Here is a 16176-nt window from a genome sequence, read left to right on the forward strand (position 1 = left end):
GAAACTGCATTAAAGAAGGGGTGCACCGGTCCTGGAGATACTGCAATACCAGGTCAATGCGTGGAGTGGACAGAGCAAGCTCTTTTTCCATCTCCCTGTTCTAAAAATCCATTTAATATATGGTCCCCAGATAGGGGACATATCAGATATTAAACTGATAAGAACAGATTTTTTTTTTTTTTTGGCGAAAGCCCGAATTCGTGTACAAAACCCGAGTGCGCTTAAAAAAGTGACAAGTGCCACAAAAAAAGTGCACTAGGATGCTGGTCTTCATGAAACCCTCTCCAAAAGGAGAAGGGTCCCCCAAACCATTCCCCGTCCCTCCGAGCCAAAAGGCCACAGCGAGGAACAGGGACAAAAAGCCACCTCCAGCCGAAGCCAGAGGCGACCCAATCTTACCACCAGCACCTGCCCGAGTTCTCACCCGAGCAAGGCACTGGGAGCCAAAGACTGTGCTCCCCTCCCGAAAGAGGGGAGCCAACTACGCTCTCCTCCCGAAAGAGGAGAGCCAGGGGGGTTCAGGGGGGAGCGGAACCTGATGGCCACACACTCCCCCCCTAGACCTGCCAAGAGAGGAACCCGTAAGGGAACCGCATCCCGACAAAATCCTAGTAGGACGTGACACACGTGAATAAGTGGACACACAGTGACAAAGAAATTAAATAAATAGTGAAGGTTTCACAGTATAATACTGCCCGGACCTTCGACCGGGAATTGAAAAATTTCCCATCCTAAGGCCAGAAGGCCCGGAATAAGGGTGTGTGCGAAGAAAGAAAATTTGAAGTGCTTGTGCAAATGTGCCATGAACTCAAGTGGGGTTCCCAATCCCAGTGAGTTAAGGCACCCCAGGGTCACCACTCCTGGGGCACTTCACACTTCGGGCTTTCGATCTTCCCCGGCCCAATGGCGTCGATCCTGGGGGGCCATGCTTTCCACCAGATGACTATATTAGCCACCTGGCGTACTAACAAGCGCCTAAACCCCAGTGTGCATAATGTATCAATCTACTAGGGCGGCCAACATCCAAAACCGCCTTTTCGAAAGATACTACACTTGATCTTAGCCAAAAGGCCGAGAAGCGATAACCAGAATTGGTTTCAAACTACGGAGCCACCCAAGGATCCTGAAAAGTCCATTTGTGGAGATGAGCTCCTGGACTCCCGTTAAGAAGACATGTTGTCAACCTCTAGATCCCTTACATGCCTGCACTTTTCGGCTTGCTGCTGCTGCAATCCACGCGTTTTAGATCTGCATAACTCCACCTCTTTAAACACAGCACCTTCACCCCCTGCTGTTCCCACCCGCCTCAACACCGTTGGATGGGAGGAGAACCAATTAAGGCGGGGGGTGGGGTGGAACGAGCAGCTGTCTACCCTTAGCAGGAGGGCTCCTGATTACATACCTCTCCTGCTGCTGCTGCTGCTGGCTGTCCAGCAGCAGACTGAAGGTGGCTGCTGCTGTGCACAGGTATATAAAGGCTCAGAGCCTATTATGACACGCGCAGCCAGCGTTCCATTGCCACATTCCATCTACTGCAGGCAGGATACCTGGCTGGCTGAATGTCGCTGAGAAGCTCACAGAGACCGCCATAAGCAACAGTTTAACAGAATGCCACAGACTAATCAACCAAACTTTTTGGGTTGGGTTCTCTTTTATAGTCTGCAGGCATTAAATGAAAGAAGTCAGTGTTCCAGCAGAAGGAGACAACGTTTCAGAAAAGGCATTGTAGCAAACCAAAAAAGAAATTTTAAGCGCAGCAGAGTAACCAGCGCACATACCTGTTAGCTCAGGTGAGTTTAAAAGGCTGCTGTTGATAACAAGGGCATTTGCTAAATAGATGGTGTGTGTGCAACAATATACTGAAAGGTCAATTATATTGTGCAGCTTATCTCACCACCTGTAGTTATTTAGGTGAAAGCTCCAAAATGCTTGCCTAATATGTCTGTTTATCCAAAAGGAAGTAAAAAGGGAGAGCTAGAAAGATAGCATTGCATCACATTACATGGCAATGCAATGCACAGTTGCTGAAGTTGAATCAAAATGAGCTTGTAATCTGGCTTCTGCAACTTTGAACATGAAAAATCCAATGAGGAGAAGAAAAGCAAAGCCAAAGAGTCCATCCCAAAATCCGACAAACAAGCAAAATGAACAAAAAACATTGAATTCAATTCTTTCTGATTTTAGAAACTGCATTAAAGAAGGGGTGCACCGGTCCTGGAGATACTGCAATACCAGGTCAATGCGTGGAGTGGACAGAGCAAGCTCTTTTTCCATCTCCCTGTTCTAAAAATCCATTTAATATATGGTCCCCAGATAGGGGACATATCAGATATTAAACTGATAAGAACAGATTTTTTTTTTTTTTTGGCGAAAGCCCGAATTCGTGTACAAAACCCGAGTGCGCTTAAAAAAGTGACAAGTGCCACAAAAAAAGTGCACTAGGATGCTGGTCTTCATGAAACCCTCTCCAAAAGGAGAAGGGTCCCCCAAACCATTCCCCGTCCCTCCGAGCCAAAAGGCCACAGCGAGGAACAGGGACAAAAAGCCACCTCCAGCCGAAGCCAGAGGCGACCCAATCTTACCACCAGCACCTGCCCGAGTTCTCACCCGAGCAAGGCACTGGGAGCCAAAGACTGTGCTCCCCTCCCGAAAGAGGGGAGCCAACTACGCTCTCCTCCCGAAAGAGGAGAGCCAGGGGGGTTCAGGGGGGAGCGGAACCTGATGGCCACACACTCCCCCCCTAGACCTGCCAAGAGAGGAACCCGTAAGGGAACCGCATCCCGACAAAATCCTAGTAGGACGTGACACACGTGAATAAGTGGACACACAGTGACAAAGAAATTAAATAAATAGTGAAGGTTTCACAGTATAATACTGCCCGGACCTTCGACCGGGAATTGAAAAATTCCCCATCCTAAGGCCAGAAGGCCCGGAATAAGGGTGTGTGCGAAGAAAGAAAATTTGAAGTGCTTGTGCAAATGTGCCATGAACTCAAGTGGGGTTCCCAATCCCAGTGAGTTAAGGCACCCCAGGGTCACCACTCCTGGGGCACTTCACACTTCGGGCTTTCGATCTTCCCCGGCCCAATGGCGTCGATCCTGGGGGGCCATGCTTTCCACCAGATGACTATATTAGCCACCTGGCGTACTAACAAGCGCCTAAACCCCAGTGTGCATAATGTATCAATCTACTAGGGCGGCCAACATCCAAAACCGCCTTTTCGAAAGATACTACACTTGATCTTAGCCAAAAGGCCGAGAAGCGATAACCAGAATTGGTTTCAAACTACGGAGCCACCCAAGGATCCTGAAAAGTCCATTTGTGGAGATGAGCTCCTGGACTCCCGTTAAGAAGACATGTTGTCAACCTCTAGATCCCTTACATGCCTGCACTTTTCGGCTTGCTGCTGCTGCAATCCACGCGTTTTAGATCTGCATAACTCCACCTCTTTAAACACAGCACCTTCACCCCCTGCTGTTCCCACCCGCCTCAACACCGTTGGAAGGGAGGAGAACCAATTAAGGCGGGGGGTGGGGTGGAACGAGCAGCTGTCTACCCTTAGCAGGAGGGCTCCTGATTACATACCTCTCCTGCTGCTGCTGCTGCTGCTGGCTGTCCAGCAGCAGACTGAAGGTGGCTGCTGCTGTGCACAGGTATATAAAGGCTCAGAGCCTATTATGACACGCGCAGCCAGCGTTCCATTGCCACATTCCGTCTACTGCAGGCAGGATACCTGGCTGGCTGAATGTCGCTGAGAAGCTCACAGAGACCGCCATAAGCAACAGTTTAACAGAATGCCACAGACTAATCAACCAAACTTTTTGGGTTGGGTTCTCTTTTATAGTCTGCAGGCATTAAATGAAAGAAGTCAGTGTTCCAGCAGAAGGAGACAACGTTTCAGAAAAGGCATTGTAGCAAACCAAAAAAGAAATTTTAAGCGCAGCAGAGTAACCAGCGCACATACCTGTTAGCTCAGGTGAGTTTAAAAGGCTGCTGTTGATAACAAGGGCATTTGCTAAATAGATGGTGTGTGTGCAACAATATACTGAAAGGTCAATTATATTGTGCAGCTTATCTCACCACCTGTAGTTATTTAGGTGAAAGCTCCAAAATGCTTGCCTAATATGTCTGTTTATCCAAAAGGAAGTAAAAAGGGAGAGCTAGAAAGATAGCATTGCATCACATTACATGGCAATGCAATGCACAGTTGCTGAAGTTGAACCAAAATGAGCTTGTAATCTGGCTTCTGCAACTTTGAACATGAAAAATCCAATGAGGAGAAGAAAAGCAAAGCCAAAGAGTCCATCCCAAAATCCGACAAACAAGCAAAATGAACAAAAAACATTGAATTCAATTCTTTCTGATTTTAGAAACTGCATTAAAGAAGGGGTGCACCGGTCCTGGAGATACTGCAATACCAGGTCAATGCGTGGAGTGGACAGAGCAAGCTCTTTTTCCATCTCCCTGTTCTAAAAATCCATTTAATATATGGTCCCCAGATAGGGGACGTATCAGATATTAAACTGATAAGAACAGATACTACACTTGATCTTAGCCAAAAGGCCGAGAAGCGATAACCAGAATTGGTTTCAAACTACGGAGCCACCCAAGGATCCTGAAAAGTCCATTTGTGGAGATGAGCTCCTGGACTCCCGTTAAGAAGACATGTTGTCAACCTCTAGATCCCTTACATGCCTGCACTTTTCGGCTTGCTGCTGCTGCAATCCACGCGTTTTAGATCTGCATAACTCCACCTCTTTAAACACAGCACCTTCACCCCCTGCTGTTCCCACCCGCCTCAACACCGTTGGAAGGGAGGAGAACCAATTAAGGCGGGGGGTGGGGTGGAACGAGCAGCTGTCTACCCTTAGCAGGAGGGCTCCTGATTACATACCTCTCCTGCTGCTGCTGGCTGTCCAGCAGCAGACTGAAGGTGGCTGCTGCTGTGCACAGGTATATAAAGGCTCAGAGCCTATTATGACACGCGCAGCCAGCGTTCCATTGCCACATTCCATCTACTGCAGGCAGGATACCTGGCTGGCTGAATGTCGCTGAGAAGCTCACAGAGACCGCCATAAGCAACAGTTTAACAGAATGCCACAGACTAATCAACCAAACTTTTTGGGTTGGGTTCTCTTTTATAGTCTGCAGGCATTAAATGAAAGAAGTCAGTGTTCCAGCAGAAGGAGACAACGTTTCAGAAAAGGCATTGTAGCAAACCAAAAAAGAAATTTTAAGCGCAGCAGAGTAACCAGCGCACATACCTGTTAGCTCAGGTGAGTTTAAAAGGCTGCTGTTGATAACAAGGGCATTTGCTAAATAGATGGTGTGTGTGCAACAATATACTGAAAGGTCAATTATATTGTGCAGCTTATCTCACCACCTGTAGTTATTTAGGTGAAAGCTCCAAAATGCTTGCCTAATATGTCTGTTTATCCAAAAGGAAGTAAAAAGGGAGAGCTAGAAAGATAGCATTGCATCACAATACATGGCAATGCAATGCACAGTTGCTGAAGTTGAACCAAAATGAGCTTGTAATCTGGCTTCTGCAACTTTGAACATGAAAAATCCAATGAGGAGAAGAAAAGCAAAGCCAAAGAGTCCATCCCAAAATCCGACAAACAAGCAAAATGAACAAAAAACATTGAATTCAATTCTTTCTGATTTTAGAAACTGCATTAAAGAAGGGGTGCACCGGTCCTGGAGATACTGCAATACCAGGTCAATGCGTGGAGTGGACAGAGCAAGCTCTTTTTCCATCTCCCTGTTCTAAAAATCCATTTAATATATGGTCCCCAGATAGGGGACGTATCAGATATTAAACTGATAAGAACAGATACTACACTTGATCTTAGCCAAAAGGCCGAGAAGCGATAACCAGAATTGGTTTCAAACTACGGAGCCACCCAAGGATCCTGAAAAGTCCATTTGTGGAGATGAGCTCCTGGACTCCCGTTAAGAAGACATGTTGTCAACCTCTAGATCCCTTACATGCCTGCACTTTTCGGCTTGCTGCTGCTGCAATCCACGCGTTTTAGATCTGCATAACTCCACCTCTTTAAACACAGCACCTTCACCCCCTGCTGTTCCCACCCGCCTCAACACCGTTGGAAGGGAGGAGAACCAATTAAGGCGGGGGGTGGGGTGGAACGAGCAGCTGTCTACCCTTAGCAGGAGGGCTCCTGATTACATACCTCTCCTGCTGCTGCTGCTGCTGGCTGTCCAGCAGCAGACTGAAGGTGGCTGCTGCTGTGCACAGGTATATAAAGGCTCAGAGCCTATTATGACACGCGCAGCCAGCGTTCCATTGCCACATTCCATCTACTGCAGGCAGGATACCTGGCTGGCTGAATGTCGCTGAGAAGCTCACAGAGACCGCCATAAGCAACAGTTTAACAGAATGCCACAGACTAATCAACCAAACTTTTTGGGTTGGGTTCTCTTTTATAGTCTGCAGGCATTAAATGAAAGAAGTCAGTGTTCCAGCAGAAGGAGACAACGTTTCAGAAAAGGCATTGTAGCAAACCAAAAAAGAAATTTTAAGCGCAGCAGAGTAACCAGCGCACATACCTGTTAGCTCAGGTGAGTTTAAAAGGCTGCTGTTGATAACAAGGGCATTTGCTAAATAGATGGTGTGTGTGCAACAATATACTGAAAGGTCAATTATATTGTGCAGCTTATCTCACCACCTGTAGTTATTTAGGTGAAAGCTCCAAAATGCTTGCCTAATATGTCTGTTTATCCAAAAGGAAGTAAAAAGGGAGAGCTAGAAAGATAGCATTGCATCACATTACATGGCAATGCAATGCACAGTTGCTGAAGTTGAACCAAAATGAGCTTGTAATCTGGCTTCTGCAACTTTGAACATGAAAAATCCAATGAGGAGAAGAAAAGCAAAGCCAAAGAGTCCATCCCAAAATCCGACAAACAAGCAAAATGAACAAAAAACATTGAATTCAATTCTTTCTGATTTTAGAAACTGCATTAAAGAAGGGGTGCACCGGTCCTGGAGATACTGCAATACCAGGTCAATGCGTGGAGTGGACAGAGCAAGCTCTTTTTCCATCTCCCTGTTCTAAAAATCCATTTAATATATGGTCCCCAGATAGGGGACGTATCAGATATTAAACTGATAAGAACAGATACTACACTTGATCTTAGCCAAAAGGCCGAGAAGCGATAACCAGAATTGGTTTCAAACTACGGAGCCACCCAAGGATCCTGAAAAGTCCATTTGTGGAGATGAGCTCCTGGACTCCCGTTAAGAAGACATGTTGTCAACCTCTAGATCCCTTACATGCCTGCACTTTTCGGCTTGCTGCTGCTGCAATCCACGCGTTTTAGATCTGCATAACTCCACCTCTTTAAACACAGCACCTTCACCCCCTGCTGTTCCCACCCGCCTCAACACCGTTGGAAGGGAGGAGAACCAATTAAGGCGGGGGGTGGGGTGGAACGAGCAGCTGTCTACCCTTAGCAGGAGGGCTCCTGATTACATACCTCTCCTGCTGCTGCTGCTGCTGGTGTCCAGCAGCAGACTGAAGGTGGCTGCTGCTGTGCACAGGTATATAAAGGCTCAGAGCCTATTATGACACGCGCAGCCAGCGTTCCATTGCCACATTCCATCTACTGCAGGCAGGATACCTGGCTGGCTGAATGTCGCTGAGAAGCTCACAGAGACCGCCATAAGCAACAGTTTAACAGAATGCCACAGACTAATCAACCAAACTTTTTGGGTTGGGTTCTCTTTTATAGTCTGCAGGCATTAAATGAAAGAAGTCAGTGTTCCAGCAGAAGGAGACAACGTTTCAGAAAAGGCATTGTAGCAAACCAAAAAAGAAATTTTAAGCGCAGCAGAGTAACCAGTGCACATACCTGTTAGCTCAGGTGAGTTTAAAAGGCTGCTGTTGATAACAAGGGCATTTGCTAAATAGATGGTGTGTGTGCAACAATATACTGAAAGGTCAATTATATTGTGCAGCTTATCTCACCACCTGTAGTTATTTAGGTGAAAGCTCCAAAATGCTTGCCTAATATGTCTGTTTATCCAAAAGGAAGTAAAAAGGGAGAGCTAGAAATATAGCATTGCATCACATTACATGGCAATGCAATGCACAGTTGCTGAAGTTGAACCAAAATGAGCTTGTAATCTGGCTTCTGCAACTTTGAACATGAAAAATCCAATGAGGAGAAGAAAAGCAAAGCCAAAGAGTCCATCCCAAAATCCGACAAACAAGCAAAATGAACAAAAAACATTGAATTCAATTCTTTCTGACTTTAGAAACTGCATTAAAGAAGGGGTGCACCGGTCCTGGAGATACTGCAATACCAGGTCAATGCGTGGAGTGGACAGAGCAAGCTCTTTTTCCATCTCCCTGTTCTAAAAATCCATTTAATATATGGTCCCCAGATAGGGGACGTATCAGATATTAAACTGATAAGAACAGATACTACACTTGATCTTAGCCAAAAGGCCGAGAAGCGATAACCAGAATTGGTTTCAAACTACGGAGCCACCCAAGGATCCTGAAAAGTCCATTTGTGGAGATGAGCTCCTGGACTCCCGTTAAGAAGACATGTTGTCAACCTCTAGATCCCTTACATGCCTGCACTTTTCGGCTTGCTGCTGCTGCAATCCACGCGTTTTAGATCTGCATAACTCCACCTCTTTAAACACCTCACCTTCACCCCCTGCTGTTCCCACCCGCCTCAACACCGTTGGAAGGGAGGAGAACCAATTAAGGCGGGGGGTGGGGTGGAACGAGCAGCTGTCTACCCTTAGCAGGAGGGCTCCTGATTACATACCTCTCCTGCTGCTGCTGCTGCTGGCTGTCCAGCAGCAGACTGAAGGTGGCTGCTGCTGTGCACAGGTATATAAAGGCTCAGAGCCTATTATGACACGCGCAGCCAGCGTTCCATTGCCACATTCCATCTACTGCAGGCAGGATACCTGGCTGGCTGAATGTCGCTGAGAAGCTCACAGAGACCGCCATAAGCAACAGTTTAACAGAATGCCACAGACTAATCAACCAAACTTTTTGGGTTGGGTTCTCTTTTATAGTCTGCAGGCATTAAATGAAAGAAGTCAGTGTTCCAGCAGAAGGAGACAACGTTTCAGAAAAGGCATTGTAGCAAACCAAAAAAGAAATTTTAAGCGCAGCAGAGTAACCAGCGCACATACCTGTTAGCTCATGTGAGTTTAAAAAGCTGCTGTTGATAACAAGGGCATTTGCTAAATAGATGGTGTGTGTGCAACAATATACTGAAAGGTCAATTATATTGTGCAGCTTATCTCACCACCTGTAGTTATTTAGGTGAAAGCTCCAAAATGCTTGCCTAATATGTCTGTTTATCCAAAAGGAAGTAAAAAGGGAGAGCTAGAAAGATAGCATTGCATCACATTACATGGCAATGCAATGCACAGTTGCTGAAGTTGAACCAAAATGAGCTTGTAATCTGGCTTCTGCAACTTTGAACATGAAATATCCAATGAGGAGAAGAAAAGCAAAGCCAAAGAGTCCATCCCAAAATCCGACAAACAAGCAAAATGAACAAAAAACATTGAATTCAATTCTTTCTGATTTTAGAAACTGCATTAAAGAAGGGGTGCACCGGTCCTGGAGATACTGCAATACCAGGTCAATGCGTGGAGTGGACAGAGCAAGCTCTTTTTCCATCTCCCTGTTCTAAAAATCCATTTAATATATGGTCCCCAGATAGGGGACGTATCAGATATTAAACTGATAAGAACAGATACTACACTTGATCTTAGCCAAAAGGCCGAGAAGCGATAACCAGAATTGGTTTCAAACTACGGAGCCACCCAAGGATCCTGAAAAGTCCATTTGTGGAGATGAGCTCCTGGACTCCCGTTAAGAAGACATGTTGTCAACCTCTAGATCCCTTACATGCCTGCACTTTTCGGCTTGCTGCTGCTGCAATCCACGCGTTTTAGATCTGCATAACTCCACCTCTTTAAACACAGCACCTTCACCCCCTGCTATTCCCACCCGCCTCAACACCGTTGGAAGGGAGGAGAACCAATTAAGGCGGGGGGTGGGGTGGAATGAGCAGCTGTCTACCCTTAGCAGGAGGGCTCCTGATTACATACCTCTCCTGCTGCTGCTGCTGCTGGCTGTCCAGCAGCAGACTGAAGGTGGCTGCTGCTGTGCACAGGTATATAAAGGCTCAGAGCCTATTATGACACGCGCAGCCAGCGTTCCATTGCCACATTCCATCTACTGCAGGCAGGATACCTGGCTGGCTGAATGTCGCTGAGAAGCTCACAGAGACCGCCATAAGCAACAGTTTAACAGAATGCCACAGACTAATCAACCAAACTTTTTGGGTTGGGTTCTCTTTTATAGTCTGCAGGCATTAAATGAAAGAAGTCAGTGTTCCAGCAGAAGGAGACAACGTTTCAGAAAAGGCATTGTAGCAAACCAAAAAAGAAATTTTAAGCGCAGCAGAGTAACCAGTGCACATACCTGTTAGCTCAGGTGAGTTTAAAAGGCTGCTGTTGATAACAAGGGCATTTGCTAAATAGATGGTGTGTGTGCAACAATATACTGAAAGGTCAATTATATTGTGCAGCTTATCTCACCACCTGTAGTTATTTAGGTGAAAGCTCCAAAATGCTTGCCTAATATGTCTGTTTATCCAAAAGGAAGTAAAAAGGGAGAGCTAGAAATATAGCATTGCATCACATTACATGGCAATGCAATGCACAGTTGCTGAAGTTGAACCAAAATGAGCTTGTAATCTGGCTTCTGCAACTTTGAACATGAAAAATCCAATGAGGAGAAGAAAAGCAAAGCCAAAGAGTCCATCCCAAAATCCGACAAACAAGCAAAATGAACAAAAAACATTGAATTCAATTCTTTCTGATTTTAGAAACTGCATTAAAGAAGGGGTGCACCGGTCCTGGAGATACTGCAATACCAGGTCAATGCGTGGAGTGGACAGAGCAAGCTCTTTTTCCATCTCCCTGTTCTAAAAATCCATTTAATATATGGTCCCCAGATAGGGGACGTATCAGATATTAAACTGATAAGAACAGATACTACACTTGATCTTAGCCAAAAGGCCGAGAAGCGATAACCAGAATTGGTTTCAAACTACGGAGCCACCCAAGGATCCTGAAAAGTCCATTTGTGGAGATGAGCTCCTGGACTCCCGTTAAGAAGACATGTTGTCAACCTCTAGATCCCTTACATGCCTGCACTTTTCGGCTTGCTGCTGCTGCAATCCACGCGTTTTAGATCTGCATAACTCCACCTCTTTAAACACAGCACCTTCACCCCCTGCTGTTCCCACCCGCCTCAACACCGTTGGAAGGGAGGAGAACCAATTAAGGCGGGGGGTGGGGTGGAACGAGCAGCTGTCTACCCTTAGCAGGAGGGCTCCTGATTACATACCTCTCCTGCTGCTGCTGCTGCTGGCTGTCCAGCAGCAGACTGAAGGTGGCTGCTGCTGTGCACAGGTATATAAAGGCTCAGAGCCTATTATGACACGCGCAGCCAGCGTTCCATTGCCACATTCCATCTACTGCAGGCAGGATACCTGGCTGGCTGAATGTCGCTGAGAAGCTCACAGAGACCGCTGAGAGGATGATAGGAGTTATTCTACACCCAAGACTACGATGTAAGACACAGATGAAGTTATTCTTCCCTTATCTGGACATTTGGACTGACGCCCAGAAACTAGATTGTAACTTGTTTTAGCTGTCTCAGCAACCTTCTACTAATTATCACTTTTCTGTTTATGAAACTTTCTTATCAACATTCCACTGTTATGAATCATCACTTCACTGCTTGTGAAACAAAGGCATTTTACTGCGCATGTCTGACAAAAAAAAAAAAAAAAAAAAAATGATTATTATTATAAATAAAGGGACAGCACCCATAGAGGGAGACGCGCTCAGGGGCTTCCCAGTACTTGATTATACACTACGTGTCTGTGTATTTCTTGTTACGGGGATACCCCGACTCCAACAAGGACCCTCCATGGCTGAATGATCCTAACAATTCCTGGCGCCCGAAACAGGGACCCGAGGTCTGCGTATTCCTTCAAGTTCATCGACCGGCACGAGTAACCGCTGAGATTGGGACATCGGAACAGCAGATGACAAACCTGGCCAGGTAAGAGACACTGTTAGTTCTCTTACATCTGCTCTGCGATAGTCCGTAAATTTCATGCATATCTTGTGTTGGGATTGAGGAACTAGTAGAGAAGGATACCTATAGCTCGGGTCATTCATGTATATACTGTAGGATCTGCCGAAGGAGAGGTCAGAGAAGGTTATGAAACGGATGGTATGAAAGAGATGTGGATGTCGGGAATAGCCTCATAAGCCGCACTAAGGTAGATGACATAAGTATTACGGAGATTGCCTAACTGAGTCATAAGGTTGTGTCCTTTCGGGGAAACCTTCGCTCACGCTTAACTCCCGAACCTTTGTCCTCCTTTTTGACGGATAAGAGATTGACAGAATGAGCCCATGGAAGTAATGATAATACTCCAGGGACACGATATATAATGGAGACAGTATGGTTCATTTTATGTATTGTTGGTCTTGCCCTTGTTGCCATATATATGTGTGTTAGAATTACTCTACACTTCAGACAAAACGGTCCAGAGAAACCGTTTCAGATACTGGCTCCTTAGGACAGAATAGGTAACGAGGAAAGGTAAAATATAGAATATATTTTATCTAACCCAAAAAGCCTCCTAAGGTATGAATAGTCAGGAAAAATGGGCAACAAACAGACTAAGACCACAAATGATGAACAAGATGTCTATACGATCGTGAAAGAAAGGTGTGGTGTAGAAGCAACTAAGAATTTAGGGAAAGTTTGCAAAACTTTTCAGGTAGCAAGGCATGACAGGTTTAACAGGAAACTATGGGAGGACATTCGGGTTAGAAAAGCAGGAGTGATAAGAGACAAAGGATGGCAGGAACAAGTAGAGGCCATGGTCGAACTATCAAAAACAGCAGAGACAGACCATTGGACTTTTAATAAAGACAATGGATTATGGAGAACTCCAGTCAGACAGGGTCCCATTGTACAAACAGAAAACAGTAAACAAATGAACCCATTGGCACCACCATATCAGCCCAGGTCAGAACCCACACCGTATCCTGATCTTCGGGGTCCGGGTGGATGGACATGTACAAACTGTGGACTCCAGAATCCAGACTGGAGAGACACATGTGCAGGATGTGGAGCACCACGACCACATGATATGTTGGCACCAGTGCGTATCCTCAGTCGACCATACAGAGAAGAAGATGGTGGCAATCCACCGCGTAGAGTAACTAGATACCATCAGACTAGACAATATTTTCCATGGACCCCCGCTGAGGGAATGTCCCTACTTCAGAATGCACCAGATCCAATACAATGCCCACTAAGATTTGCTACGTACATACAGCAGATAATACACACCCATAATGGAACATGGTCAGATGGAACAGAATTATGTAGAATGAAAATGACACCAGGGTTGTATCAGGAATTGATGACAGTTATAGAACCTCATAGACCTCAACCAGTAGATGGTGAGGATCCAAATACCGCACTGTCAGGACAGAATTTTATGATCAGACTTATGGAGTTTATGAGAACTAAACAACGAATGAGAGGGACTTCAGGAACTGTCTCCCAGAAGTCAGGACAGCCTGTAGATGAATACTACTTAGCGGTAGAAAACAGTTACAGAGACGAGGGAATGGACCTTACCAATGAAGGAGTCATTCGACTGATGACAAAAACTTTTATAGAGAATCTTAACCCAAAACTTAGGGAAAAGTTCAAGGCTGCAACTCCTGATTGGAGAACCCTAGATGATCCCCAGATAGTCAGACAAAAACTATTAGGGATAGAAATGGATATGCGTGAGGCAGCATCCAAACCCATCAGAGTAGCAGCAAATAATAGTCTGGTCAATAAAAACAACAGATCAAATCAGACCTATGACAAAGGGAATTTGGATAAGAAAACTAATCCATGTCACTACTGTAAGAAACCAGGACATTGGATTAGAGAATGCAGGAAAAAAGCCAGGGATATAGAAGATGGTACCTATGTCCCAAGAGAATCACAAGAAAAGACAGTACAGGCTTCTGCTCCTGCAGCAAGCGAGTGACTAGACGTGATGCAAACCACTTTGACTGGAAGGCGCCCAATAATTCAGGTAAAAGTAGCAGGAAAACAATGCCCTTTTCTAATAGATACCGGAGCAACTTCCTCCGTCCTCAATGAAGACGCCTTACCAAATGCTGATTGTTTATCAGATGATGTAACCTATACCGAAGGGTATGATGGAGGAATCAGGCCACTCCCATATAGTATTCCCCTTGAAACAAAGATAGGATCTAAAATATTTTTATCTAAATTTCTTTTTGTCAAAGGGGCACCTACTTGTCTTCTAGGTACAGACCTATTAAAGCAGACAGAAATGAATATCCAATTTTTGGAGGATGGTAGAGTCCAAATTTTGGTGCCTGATGACCAAGAGTCTCTAGAAAACATTGTAAAAGTCCAAGCCTTAGAGGATGAGAAAGATCCTGCCCCTACCCAAATTATTTTAGATCTTTCTGAGGTACCAGAAAAATTATGGGCACAACATGACACCGATGTAGGACTAATGCCAATAGCTCCAGTAAAAGTCACTCCTGTTCCAGGTGTGACACTACCCCAATTGAGACAGTATCCTATTAGTGCCCAACAAGAACACGCCATAGGAGAACAGATAAAAGATTATCTAAAAACTGGAGTACTGATAGAAGTAAAGTCACCAGCCAATACACCGTTGTACCCCGTAAAAAAGAAATCTACTGAGGGGTCAGCTGCTAGGTACCGGATGGTACATGATTTAAGAGAGATAAATAAAATTTTGGAACCTATTACTCCTGTTGTGCCAAATCCACACACGTTGCTATCACAGATCCCAGCAACAGCACGAGTATTTTCTGTCATAGACTTATCAAATGCATTTTTTTCAGTACCATTACACCCAGACTGTTACAAACTGTTTGCATTTACATTTAAGAATAGACAATTAGCATGGACAAGATTACCACAGGGTATGATACATTCACCTACCTTGTACTCAGAAGCTATGAGATCAGTTCTTCAAAATTTCAAACCTACGGATGAGGTTGTAATTCTTCAATATGTTGATGACCTATTGTTATGTGCCCCTGCTCAAGAGTCCGCAAACAGCAACACAATAAGGTTGTTAATATTTCTAGCAGACATGGGCTGTAAAGTTAACAAGAAAAAAGTACAACTTTGTATGACTACGGTAGTATTTCTAGGTCACTGCATTTCACAAGGTATTCGGCACCTCACCGCCGACAGACTAAAAATCATTAGAGATCTTGTTCCTCCCAAGAACTACAAAACATTAAGAGCATTTTTGGGAATAGTATCACACTGCAGACAATGGGTTATACATGCTAGTCAGCTTATGCAACCTCTATATGATTGTTTAAAAATCGAGCCTTTTCAGTTAACTGAATCAGCGCTCATAGCCTTTCAAGACCTCAAGAAAGGTCTCATGTCAGCCCCGGCCTTGGGAATCCCAGACTACGCCAAACCATTCCAATTAATGGCTGCGGAAATGTCTAATCATGCTACAGGAGTACTAACACAGAAACATGAAAATAAACAAAGACCTGTCGCATACTATTCTGCTCAATTAGATAATGTTACCAAAGCTGCACCATCATGTGTCAGAGTAGTAGCAGCTGTCTCTCTTTTGGTAGAAAAAGCCTCAGAAATAGTACTAGACCATGCCCTAATAGTACAAACTACACATGATGTACATGGCATACTGAATCAGGTATTGCCAAAACACATTTCAATGGCTAGACATCTTAGATTACAATGCTCCTTACTAATGCCACCAAACCTCACTTTTCGCCGCATATTGTCTCTAAATTTAGCCACTCTGTTACCACTAGAGACAAAGGGGGGAGTGGAAGGAGGTCAGGAAGACGAAGATGAAAATTTTTTACAATACCACGAACAAGACAATATAATACATGATTGCTTACAGTGTATAGAACAAGAAACACAAGGGCTACCTAATGTACAGGACACCCCTCTTGACAATCCAGACCTACATATGTATATAGATGGTAGTAGGTATGCAGATGAAACTGGTAAC

The 16176-nt window shown here is 45.0% G+C and overlaps 8 non-coding genes and 2 pseudogenes across 8 annotated transcripts; all 10 read right to left on the reverse strand.

The window, feature by feature from the left end:
• Positions 1-15: 15 nt before the first annotated feature.
• Positions 16-204, reverse strand: LOC141211648 (U2 spliceosomal RNA). Its single transcript, XR_012281607.1, has one exon. It is a non-coding gene; the product is annotated as a U2 spliceosomal RNA (small nuclear RNA).
• Positions 205-991: 787 nt separating this feature from the next.
• LOC141211886 (U2 spliceosomal RNA) lies at positions 992-1083 on the reverse strand (annotated as a pseudogene).
• Positions 1084-2198: 1115 nt separating this feature from the next.
• LOC141211649 (U2 spliceosomal RNA) lies at positions 2199-2387 on the reverse strand. The gene has a single exon (XR_012281608.1). It is a non-coding gene; the product is annotated as a U2 spliceosomal RNA (small nuclear RNA).
• A 787-nt stretch (positions 2388-3174) lies between these two features.
• On the reverse strand, positions 3175-3266 carry LOC141211887 (U2 spliceosomal RNA; annotated as a pseudogene).
• A 1118-nt stretch (positions 3267-4384) lies between these two features.
• On the reverse strand, positions 4385-4575 carry LOC141212283 (U2 spliceosomal RNA). The gene has a single exon (XR_012282095.1). It is a non-coding gene; the product is annotated as a U2 spliceosomal RNA (small nuclear RNA).
• Positions 4576-5684: 1109 nt separating this feature from the next.
• LOC141212284 (U2 spliceosomal RNA) lies at positions 5685-5875 on the reverse strand. Its single transcript, XR_012282096.1, has one exon. It is a non-coding gene; the product is annotated as a U2 spliceosomal RNA (small nuclear RNA).
• Positions 5876-6990: 1115 nt separating this feature from the next.
• On the reverse strand, positions 6991-7181 carry LOC141212285 (U2 spliceosomal RNA). Its single transcript, XR_012282097.1, has one exon. It is a non-coding gene; the product is annotated as a U2 spliceosomal RNA (small nuclear RNA).
• A 1114-nt stretch (positions 7182-8295) lies between these two features.
• On the reverse strand, positions 8296-8486 carry LOC141212287 (U2 spliceosomal RNA). Its single transcript, XR_012282099.1, has one exon. It is a non-coding gene; the product is annotated as a U2 spliceosomal RNA (small nuclear RNA).
• A 1115-nt stretch (positions 8487-9601) lies between these two features.
• Positions 9602-9792, reverse strand: LOC141212288 (U2 spliceosomal RNA). The gene has a single exon (XR_012282100.1). It is a non-coding gene; the product is annotated as a U2 spliceosomal RNA (small nuclear RNA).
• A 1115-nt stretch (positions 9793-10907) lies between these two features.
• LOC141212289 (U2 spliceosomal RNA) lies at positions 10908-11098 on the reverse strand. Its single transcript, XR_012282101.1, has one exon. It is a non-coding gene; the product is annotated as a U2 spliceosomal RNA (small nuclear RNA).
• Between the last annotated feature and the right edge of the window lie 5078 nt (positions 11099-16176).

Source organism: Phyllobates terribilis, unplaced genomic scaffold, assembly GCF_046119375.1.
Source record: "Phyllobates terribilis strain yellow unplaced genomic scaffold, ASM4611937v1 Scaffold_170__1_contigs__length_4071412, whole genome shotgun sequence".
Classification (NCBI taxonomy): Eukaryota; Metazoa; Chordata; class Amphibia; order Anura; family Dendrobatidae; genus Phyllobates; species Phyllobates terribilis.